Source organism: Electrophorus electricus, chromosome 9, assembly GCF_041902795.1.
Source record: "Electrophorus electricus isolate QZ-2024a chromosome 9, ASM4190279v1, whole genome shotgun sequence".
Taxonomy (NCBI): Eukaryota; Metazoa; Chordata; class Actinopteri; order Gymnotiformes; family Gymnotidae; genus Electrophorus; species Electrophorus electricus.
The window spans coordinates 21,503,052-21,514,977 of NC_137505.1; the positions used below are offsets into that span (position 1 = coordinate 21,503,052).

General features: G+C 39.6%; 1 long non-coding RNA gene across 1 annotated transcript; it reads left to right on the plus strand.

Moving 5' to 3' along the window:
• The first annotated feature begins 4,139 nt into the window (after positions 1–4,139).
• On the plus strand, positions 4,140–6,599 carry LOC113586731 (uncharacterized). Its single transcript, XR_004775608.2, has 3 exons — positions 4,140–4,245; positions 5,722–5,776; positions 6,489–6,599. It is a non-coding gene; the product is annotated as an uncharacterized LOC113586731 (long non-coding RNA).
• The last annotated feature ends 5,327 nt before the right edge of the window (positions 6,600–11,926 follow it).

Consider the following 11,926-nt stretch of genomic DNA (forward strand, 5'->3'; position numbering starts at 1 on the left):
CAGTGAGCAAGCCAAGGGCAAGAGTGGCAATCAAAAACTCCCTAGAGCACGAGGAAGAAACCTTGAGAGGAAGACTCAAAGGGGGGGGGGGGGGGCATCCTCCTCTGGCTCTGACCAGCTGCGATAGGAAATGGTTGAAGGTTATTGCTACTAAAGAATTAATACTGTGTTTCACATGATTATCCATCCTGGACTGAGTGCTTTGAATGTGTTTAGCACTGACAATGAGTACGATTGCTATTCCTGTAAATAAACTGTGTATATGTTGTGAGAGGCCAAATTAAATAAACAATTATGCAGAAGTGCAGGTAATTCAAAGTTGTTTACAAGCTTTCTTGGAACTGTATAGTTGCTGTACATGGTATGTTTACATTTTAGTGTCTTGTAAACCATCTAGAACTTCAGATATTGCTGATAAGATTACTTATTTTGCATATTACTCAATGTACTTTAAAGGCCTTGTCTGAGACTTCAGTTCAATCTCTTTTTCAAACCCCAAGAACATACAATGTGCAATGAGTAATGTTAAACTCAACTAATTTTGCTTTCCCTCAAAGCTAAACTCACATGGATTTGTCAAAGGAAAAGGAGTGACATACTGGCTTCAGTTTCATCTATGAGACAAAGTATTCAAAGCCAGTCATACATGATTATGGAGATACACAAATGTCATAAGCTAATTTCAAAAGGCATTCCATGTCCGTTGGAACTCAGTGCAGTCATTGTATAAAACTGGAAAAGAAAATATGCACCTTCCACAACCTTATTTAGAATTGGATATTAGATGATGTAATGGAATGTGCTGTGGTGTTTGGATGTCAGATGAGAGTAATGGAGCGTGCTGTGGTGTTTGGATGTCAGATGAGAGTAATGGAGCATGCTGTGGTGTTTGGATGTCAGATGAGAGTAATGCAACGTGCTGTGGTGTTTGGATGTCAGATGAGAGTAATGGAGCGTGCTGTGGTGTTTGGATGTCAGATGAGAGTAATGGAGCGTGCTGTGGTGTTTGGTTGTCAAATAAGTGTAATGGAGTGTACGGTGGTGTTTGGTTGTCAGATAAGTGTAATGGAGTGTCCTGTGGTGTTGGCTACACTCCAGGCAATACTGGTTGTGGATGGGAGAATCATACATGATCAGTGCTAATTTAACACTAGCTGGACACAGCTCCACTTTGTAAGTGTTACAAAGAGTAAAAAACACCAATTAACTGTTTACAAAAATTATTTCCAATAATCCCATTGCAGTGTTGCAACATGTTCATCAAAAGGTTTACCCATAACAACAACAGACAAACAGACATCTGAGTGTTTAAATATATTGTTATTCTGATGCTACTGGATTAACACAGATTAACACAGAGTGTCACCCATCTTTTTCTGGACTGCTGTACTCAGTCCACTTTCATTTATTCCATAAATGAAGCATGAAACATTCGAAGAATAATGACAAGTAGGTGTAGTCAGTTCCAGTCATTGGTGGTTTTAGCTGCATACTCAATTATATAGTGTTAGTTTATTAGTGGAATATTAAACTAAACTATATTAAACAAGGTTTCAGTAGTGTGGAATGTGCACACAATTGAGCTTGTGTTTGAGTGTGTTTGGCTCACAACACACTCAACCTACAATGCACAAGTTTTCTGATTCAAATCAAATATACCATATTCAAGCATCAGGAATCTTAACGCACTCCATGATAGGTCCTGTGGGAGAGAAGGAGAAACCCAGCCTCACTAAAAAGACAGCAATGCTGAAAGTTCTGATAAATGTTACTTTGATCTTCAAGAATCCAGTGAACAGGAACTTAAGTGGCAATGGTGTTTCATTTCTCCAAATGACGCTTTGGCGATGGCCAGTGGATTTACTGAATAGGCTGTTATCAGAACATGAAGTGTCAGTTATGTGATTTCCACACAATTTAAAACTTATGCTACACCTGGAACACACTTCTATGTTTTTACAATGGTGACAAACTTGTTTTTGCCTGCTATGATAGTCAGTAATACTGTCAATAAAGCTACAATGGTCTTGTCTGCAATACTTTGATACATGATACAATACCACGACATAGAAATTTGACCCTGTAATTACAGTTTGATGTGCATTCAAGTATTCAATTTAAATAAATCTTTCAAATGTATTTTAAATGTGTAAAACTTACCATTTGTTTTGAACAATACATACACAAGCAGGAAAATACACTTGTTATAGAGATTTCCCCTTTTTTTGTTTCACCAGGCTCTGATTAACATGCCGGAGCATTTATTCTGTTGGACCACAAAACAATCCATCTGCATATTTGAATATTCATATTGCTGAGTAACTGAACAGCATAGTTACCAGTCTGGATTATGAAAAGTGAAGGTTTTTAATATTCAAATCCCTACAAGAATATTGTCACAAGAAAATCTATGTATTAATTTCTTAAAGTCTACAGCATTAAAAACTAATGAAAATATAAGGAGGAACATGTTAGATGTTGTATAATTGTTTAACGGTCTATTCTGCATTGATTAACATATGTGAGTGTAGCATATTATGCTGCCCATTTGTAAGATCGATTTGGGTTAAAGGTCGCTGTTTTCAGCAAAAGCCAGCAGATGGCGCTCTGAGTCACTGCTGATCTGTTAGAGCAGATGTGTCCTTCCATCATTCATTATTCACTCTCTCATAGATAAATACATAGATTGATTGATTGATTGATTTTGTCACAGTGTGGCCTGTCACATTCCTGTTTGTGTTTTATGGTGATCTGGGAGCCCTTCTCTCTATATGAGTTCTGTTTATAGTTTTTTTTTATGTAAACTAGTGAGCCTTATATATATCTGTGTTGACGCTAACCACTCCATAGCCCTGTGCTGCTCAGAGATCTTCCAGTCAAAACATAGTTTATTGGGCTTATTTGGGTGACTTTGGACAACCGCAGTATTTCCTTCAAATGGCCCTGCAGTGGTACAATTTGAGTCTGCCTTTACATGTCGTTGGGACGGAATCCTCATTAAACTGCATTAAGAGTTTGTGCAAATTTCATTATTTGCTTTGAATACAAACGCAACTAACTCCATGATGCTCAGTTCAAGCACTGTACGAATGGCAAGTCAGACAATAGGGAGTTAAATGTGACCATAGCCCCATGAAGCAACCTGTGTTCATTGTAGCCAACTGACTTGGACATTGTGACATCACGTTATATGAGTATTTGTATAGTGTGTGTGTGTGTGTGTGTATGCACGATAACTACATAACTCCTATTAAACAAATTCTCGTAGACTACAGAACGACCGCGGCTTTGATCTCAGTGGAGGCTAATGCGACGAGTTGGTGGCCAGTACCAGTGGGTTTAAAAAAACTGAAGGAACGCAATCAACAGGTGAGAGTGATTAGTGGTGAATAATCGGTAAACAGTTGATTGGGATCGTGGTGCAGCTGGGTGCTTATCCGAGCGTGACAGACACGGCATTGCATCATTAGCACGTTTTACTGTGCTCTAGCATAAGTAGGCCTGCTTTTTGCGTTATTTATCCTTTCATCTCCTCTAACTATCCCATTACTCTGCCCTTTAGTATAGTGAGTCATGGAAACGTATGTGAAATCTGAATTGTTTGGTTTTTTCTGAACATAGCGATTAAAACGACTAAAGAACAGTTACTGGCAATGTTAACTTTTATTAACTGTTAACTGGGGGTCTCTTCACTACTAGCAGTTGACCAAATGCAGGGGAACAAATGTGTTAAATATACTGGTTGCATCGTTTTACTTCCAATTTGTCATAAATATCAAGGTCATTTCTTGCTGGAATTAGTTACTGAGCCGCCAGATCTGGTCTTCCTTCATCCCCGTCCCACTCTGTAATTAGGAGAAAGGCGACAGCGCAGTGTTTTACATTCCTCTTCTTCCACGGAATAAAGAAATGCACACTGGGGATAATGGGTGTCAGTGGCTCAGCTGTCGTGAACGCGACGTTAACGGTGTGATTTATTTTACCCTGTCTCCTCTTTCGGCTCGCGGCACTGACCTATGCACTTCGCTGTCGAGCGAGCGCGCCGTCACCGCCGACCCTAAATGCACGAGGCGTGGTATTGGACAAATGGGTCTCGTGACTGTTATTCCCGAGGAGACGTTGTTGCACGGAAGGGTTGATCTGCAGACCGTCGTGGGAGCACGGCTACAAACGGAAAACGGCACTGCCGTTGATGCAGAATGTTTGGCTCTTGCAGACAAGCGGATCACGTCTGATCCAAATAAAGTGAGACACCGTGTGAAACTCATATCCCTTTTTTCTGCATGTTTTTTTTTCTGTTTTTTTTTTATTCAGTGACACTATATCAGACTAGTGATTAGTAAAACCCAGCGAACAACCCTGTGGGCTATCAGTACCATCAACTAATCTGCTCTTTTCGCCACAATACGAATTAATTAATTCTGACCGTCATTCATCATTCCGCTTTGGGCTTTAAGACTTCAGATATACTCGTACTCATTTCCTGGCCATTTTTATACTGTAGCCTATGTGGAAGCAAAGAAGAAAAAAATTACATAGGGGGCAATGAAAAAGGTTCATTATTAAACTGGGAAGAACAGATCTACTGGCAGCTCAGCCTGGAAACAGCTCTGACAGGAGGTGGGGAATCGATCATAATTAGCTGTCGTGGACTGCCAGCAAAGCATTCTAGCAGGGTGATGAGTAAGACATGTATACGTCTCTCCGTGTTGTAGTGATCGAAACAGATGACAACAGAAGGCAACATGTGTTCAGAATATCGTATTTTATTGTTAAAACAAAAGCCCCCGTGTGTATTTCATAACAGTATGTAAGCAGTATTATATGTGTAGTAGGTGAAAACGTGTGCTTATCAGAGGATGGCCGATTGTGTAACTGACCTTGGGATTTTCAGAAAATGTCATTTATTCCGGTCCTGCATTGTCCAATCAGGTTTAGGCAGAGCCTGTCTTACTGCTTACCCCACAGTTTGTGCATTTGCACGACTGCAATCAATCACTAGAAATGTCCATGGAAACGGCACTATAAAAAGCTCAGTGTTTGGGATCAGGATGGAACTGTTCCAGGGTGGAGATGGAGGCTTGTTGGAAGTATTACAGAACAATACACGGAAGCACATCTCACAAGTAGTTAGCCTGCTATTCCTCTAGTCCTCTTATCTAAGGCCCACATCTTAGTTTTCACCTAACAAACACATACTTTTAACGTATATGGTTAGGTAAATGCCAGCAAGAATCTGTTATGTTGGCTTACACTGCCACTAAAACAACATCCAGTAGGGTGATTTTGATTGTTTATAAATGAATTCTTCATGTCACACTAGTCCAGGAGGAGCAGTACTGAATGCCTGGTTATTAGAATGTGAAAATGATGAGTTATGGTAAAAATAAATATGCTGTGAGCATGTCTGTAATATAATACATCACATTTGCTCAAGATAAATATCAAGTACAGTATACCATAACATCAAAGGTGGTACTTTCCTAAGGAAGGTTTATTGAGTCATTCTTGAGAAGCTTGCTGCTGTCCAGGGTCCTGAAGCTGCATTGTATAGAAGATTCCAACACCTGCATGTTGTAGAGCGTTGCGACATGTAGCATCTGGGAGAAGGTTAAGAGCAAGAAGTGGCACTCAGTCACCTGCTCACCAAGGCTACAAAAGTGATGCACTGGTGAAACATTTATATCTTCTTTCTCTCCGATTTCTTTGTCTCCCCGTCAGAGATGACAGAGAATTGGAGCCCAGCTGACTGGGGGGAGACATTCAGCCTGGCTTGGTGAGAAACAGCAGTCTTGCTGCCAGAGTTTGATGAAAAACCCAGTAGTGAATGTGGAAGGATTAATTTCACTTATGTTCGGTAGTTACTCATAGGAGTCACAAGCAGACAGCAGCAATAAATTAGACTCTGTTGGATTAATGCTACTGTTGGATTAATGTTACTCTACTGGGCATTTCATGCCTGCAGGAGGAGACACATTACACAAAAAAGTAGATGCAGAAACGAATCTGATTTTCAAGTCTGTCAGAAAATGACATCTGTGTTAGACTAGAAAAGAAGCAGTTGCTTTGCTTTATGGCTGATTTCAATAAGGGGGTTTCTGTGGACGGACTTATCATATTTACAACTGCCTTGACTTATAGTCAAGCTCAAAAGTAAATAATGATATTAGCACTTATCATGTAGTAGAGGAAACTTTGTATCTATTCCTCCAAGATAAATGATAGAAGAATTTAATGATATGACGATGTCCTTAAGTCTGAAGTTAAATTTGGTAAATTGTCTTTCTTTTATATACTTTCATATACATATACTTTGGCCTACCAGAAATTATTTACATTAAAAAAAAACTATTTGCATGCACACAAACACAAAATATAAACACTCAAATGTATGTATTACTACAGGGAATGCACATTAGCTATATTGATCATCTCATTTTCAATAATTACCCATGAGGCAGTTCATGTCTGCTGTTGTCTCTCCACAGCTGGCCAATAGCCCTGATGGAGGAGAAAAAAGCACTCTAAGACTGAAGTACTAGGCCTCCTTAAATATTTATGTTCAACACTTTTCTCCAGCTGCAATATTTAAGGCTTACACAAATGTTTAAATCCAATAAAAATAACTGATGTAGTATTTTAATGCATACATGAGTTTTTTCCAGTGTAAAATATTTCTTAGTACTACAATATAGCATGTGATTTATGGCTTAAGTTAATTATCAAGCATGATCTGGCTGTAAAAATGTCTTCCCACCTCTGTCTCTCTGGCTGGCACTTGTAGGGTTAAACCATCTTTGCTCAGTTTACACAGTGTTACCCTCACACACAAGCTCCACCATGTGTCAACCGTGAGAGCGAGTATGTAATACTGATATGTTGTCGACATTGCTATGGAATGTAGAGGTGTTTTGATATGATGAAAGGGTTTGATATGAGTTTCACTTTAGATCCACATATTGGCTCTCAGGTCACAGCCACATCACAGAGCAGATCAGATCCTGACTTCATAACAGTTCAGAACAGACACAGACCTCCAGATGCAGCCATGCCAGGCCCCTACACTGTCCACACCTACGGCTGCCACGTCAACCACATACCTGTCCTGCCCAAACATACAATAGGACAGACTCACAGGAGTGGCAGCAGACGGACGTAATTTGGTTGCCTAGGTAAGGTCAGAGGAGGACATCACACTGTGTTAACATACTGAGCTGTAGATCACCATAGGCGGGAATCTGACAAAATACAACTGCAGGTACAAGCTGTTTCCTCCACAGAGATATTGTAAGATAGGTTCCAGAAGATTTCCATTATCGGTTTAAATATCACACTGTTTAAAAGGGGAAATTTGCCTATGTGATAAGAACTTGGTAACACAAAATGCAGTCCTAAGGTTTTTTGGTATTTGAAGTTATGATGTAAGCACTACTATGAACATCTGCTTGCAATCAGCAATATAAAAATATGTATCAACTCTTGATTTGTAGGTGTAACGATATACCAGATTAGATTGTGGATTCCACAGCTCCATCTTCTGACTCTATACTCAGTTGTCTGAGTAATAGACATTCAGTCTGTGCTACCGCTGATCTTCTAGATAAGCTCCTCTGAATACTGTCTGAGTATTTTGAGTATACACTTATAGTACTGGGTTCAGTGACGTCAGGATATCAGGAAATTTGATCTTACCTGGGATCACCTTTTGTCACTTGCCATACCTGTTATTTATTATGACAAAACCATAAAGATGTCTCAGTTCAGCAGCAAAGCTACCGATGTAGCTCACATCAGCCCTGCTGACACATGCTAATGTTCAGAGAAAATGCCTACGACATTTTCCATCATTGCCGTCACTGTAGGGTCTGAGATTGAAGTTTTATACTGATATCTCTCTCTCTTTCCCTCTCTCTCTCTCTCTCCCTCTCTCTCTGTGTCTCTCTCTCTCTCTCTCTGCTGGAAAAGAATGTTTCAGCATTTTTCAACAGCAAAGATTGCTGTGCATTTTCAGTACTGCTGGCTCTCAAATCTTCCCTCTCAACATTGAAGAAGTGATTATATGACAGTATACATCATCAATTTCAAACCTAACAGGAAAATCAAGCACAAATCATCCTCCTCCATAGTTGTTTGTGTGTGTGTGTGTGTGTGTGTGTGTGTGTGTGTGTGTGTGTTTATTTCCAACCAGTGGTTTTCTTTGTGTATGATACAGACTGAAGCTTCCAGGTAACTAATCATATATATTTCAGACCTTACACATGTTCTTCTTATCTTTCACACACCATCTGAAACCAGGGCATATCTTGCTGGTGATCTGCTTAAATCAAGCAATCTATCTATCTATCTATCTATCTATCTATCTATCTATCTATCTATCTATCTATCTATCTATCTGTCTGTCTGTCTGTCTGTCTGTCTGTCTGTCTGTCTGTCTGTCTCACATGCTCTGTTAATGCATCTTATACCCTACAAGCACTGCAACTGCATGAAAACGCTGAGCTCAGATGCTGAAAACACTGTTCCTAAAATAGCTATGACCATTACTGTATATTTCATGTGAAAATGTAATGCACAGTAAAAGGGTAATATATGGTTGGATTAAACCCCTACTCTTAAGAGTTGCTAGCTAGTGGTTTCTGGGAATGCCAGTTCATTATGTAACACTACACAATGTACTTTTCACTGAGCTTAAAAAGGAAAAAAGCAATTGATTTTGCCTACTAAGAAAAATAAGATGAAAAATAATATTAATCTAACCATTTTGAAACAAACTAAATTTCAATTACTCTATGGTGAAGGAGCAGATTACCATTAACAATTTTCCATATAAATGTATATTTTCCACTTTTCTCACAGTGATTATGGCAGGGTTTTATTTTTCATTCATAGCATAGATGGTTTGTTAGTGACAGGCCACTTTATTCTGTCACTGGGCTTAACGCTAATCTTTGAAAATGTGCCTAACTATCAGATCACCCCTTAATGATGAAGACAAAACGATCACATGGGCTGGAAGGATGTAGCTCATGTTATGTTACGATTGCACACGCGCACACACACACACACACACACACACACACACAAGGGAGAGGATCCAATTGCAAGAGGTTTTATTGATGAAATTGAACAGATTAGAGGAGTCAGGCAGGTATTCGTAGTCAGGTCGGTCCGAGATCGAAAACACAGGGCAGAGCCCGGGAGGTGTCCAGTGGTCAGGCAGGAGACGAGGTCTGAAACACAGGAAGAAGTCGAAAACCAGGAAGACATATCTGGAACACATATCTAGAATGCTCAGTATGCAGCATAGGGTTGGCAATACATACGTAGCTTAAGTAAGGGGCCAGTAATGAGGAGAATGGTTATCAGGCATGTACTAGTATTCTGGAAAACTGGATCGGAGGCATGTGTGAGAAGAGGTGTGGGGCAGCACATGGTTCCTGGTGTTTGTAACATGTTCCCTGAGGTGGTTATTGTTTGTTTTGACTTGCTTTTCACTTAGATATTTTATCATTTCAAAAAATTAATTATGAAAACAATGTAACTAAAAGGTAGTGTCAAACTTCCGAGAACGTCCTTGGATTTTAGCCGCATGCAACTGATCTAACATTCTTGCTGCGGAGCTGTGCAGGGCAAGGCTCACACCCAAAGCTAGCGTGTCTTTATATGAAATGGAGGGTAAAACATTTGCAATATGTATGCTTATGAACAGAGTAAAGCCCAGGTGGATGTGATTGATGGATGTGTGTGTTTGGTTCAGGCAGTCTTAAAAAGGATCTAATGCTTGTTGTTCTCAGCTCCTCTGATTTGTGGTGTCGACCTCCTGCTCCTCACAACCACCTATGGAAGGAAAGACAAAATCAGCCCTCTCGCAGAATAGCAACCTTTGGTCAGTATGCAACATCATCTGGCCATTCATAATATTTTACTGGTATACAACAGAAAATTCAGCTTTAAAGACTTCACCCTGATCTAATGAATGTGCACTCTCGGAGTATACTGTGGAATGTAACGCAAATGTATACATTATCGGAGCAAGTGAGGTCACTGTCACTTTGTGATGTCATTTTGTTAGTACAAGGATTCCTCAGTGTTATGATGGCAGTGAGAAACGGACAAACAGCAAAGAGCTTTGGAGTCTGCACATTCAGGGCAAAATTATGCACTGGTCATTAAGAAAGCTCTGTGGACATTTGTGTTTATTTATTTTGAATATAAAAATGTTTCTGAATTAGGCTGTAACTGGAATATAGGGCTGGTTTGCTGGGTTCTATCATGTCCAGGTGTTTAAATTATCCTGAGGTAAACTGTCCCAGTGTATTTCCATCCATATGACTTACACAAAACAAATGCAATCATAGGACCACAAGGTGCAGGTGATTTCATAACAGCGCTTCAGTGCAGCACTGGCAATATAAATGGTATCTCCGTCCTAATCGGTGTCATGAGCTGCAGGTGTGGTTGAACAACGGGTGGTGAAGTAGGCAAAGCAGGTCAAAGATGAAGAGGCCTCTGTGAGTGGCTACGTATCCTACACGTAGCAGGGCAGCCCCTGACAGAAATGTGTGCATGAAAATATGCATGTAGGGAAGGTTCAATATTTAGTCAGCATTCTGATAATCTACCTTATGATGTATAGTGTAAAACATATAACCTTACCATTACTTCTAAATCACAGCTGCTCACTCATGCCAAGCAGACGTAAAATGGCAAAAAGAAAATCTAATTCTAGGCATAACAAATCAGGGGTTTGTTGCTGTTGCTTCTTGACATGAATACATTTCTCAAGGAAAGCACGGCATGTGGGCTTATTCGGGACACCTTACAGGAGCTTAAAAGATTACAGGCCCTGGCATAGATGGTGGTATTTTTAAAAAATATGATTATTACAATATAAAATAATCTTCCTCATTTAAACATAAAATAACAGTTCTTCCTTGGGCATATGGAGGATGCCAGCTCAGCTGGAGGGCCAGATTGCATTTGATCCATGCTTGCATCGGCCACGTTGTTGGAATGTAAATGACGGCCTGTTTTATCCGTGAACTTCAGAGTCGCCACATTTATCAGATAAGGACAACACACTTTACATCGCCACAACACTCTGGGTGTAATGCAAGCTGGAATTATTTCTTATAAAAGATGTTTTATATATTTACTGCTGTATTTTGGAAGAAAGTTAAGGCTTCATCTACAACAAATTAGAGCAGTCAGTTTTGTCGTTTTCTTTAAAAAAAAAATGTATTCCCTGTGTTTGGAATTTTAGATTAAGCCAAAGTAGATGAATGGACATTAGCTATATTGATCATCTCATTTTCAATAATTACCCATGAGGCAGTTCATGTCTGCTGTTGTCTCTCCACAGCTGGCCAATAGCCCTGATGGAGGAGAAAAAAGTACTCTAAGACTGAAGTACTAGGCCTCCTTAAATATTTATGGTCAATCACCTAAATTTGGACTAATGGATATAATGGGTAGTGGACAATTAAACCAATATAATCTTAGCCTGCATTGGTCTGCCTTCCTCAAGGCAAAACAACCTTTTGATCTGGGTGCAGTGTTGTAGGACGCAGGAATTTTACAGTTCTGCAACTGCTGAGGTTTTAGCAATATAGTGGGGTTTTCTGGCATTTGAACACCTCCAGTACATCTTTAGAAAATAATAGAAAGACATCTTAACACCCTTTTTAGAGAAGTGTCTCTGATGAACTCAAGACGTTAAATAATCCAGACGATTTCTGACAGAATAGCATCTGAATAATATATTCAAATAAAAGTGAGATGAGCTGTTTATAGACAAATCTGTGGCAAAAGCCTGTCTTATAAATAGCCGGAATCAGAAAACAGGCTTTATCACAAGGGCAGAGTTTCATAACCATGATTCTGAGACTGAACCACATATTTGTTGGACCGATGACTTTCTTCCAGT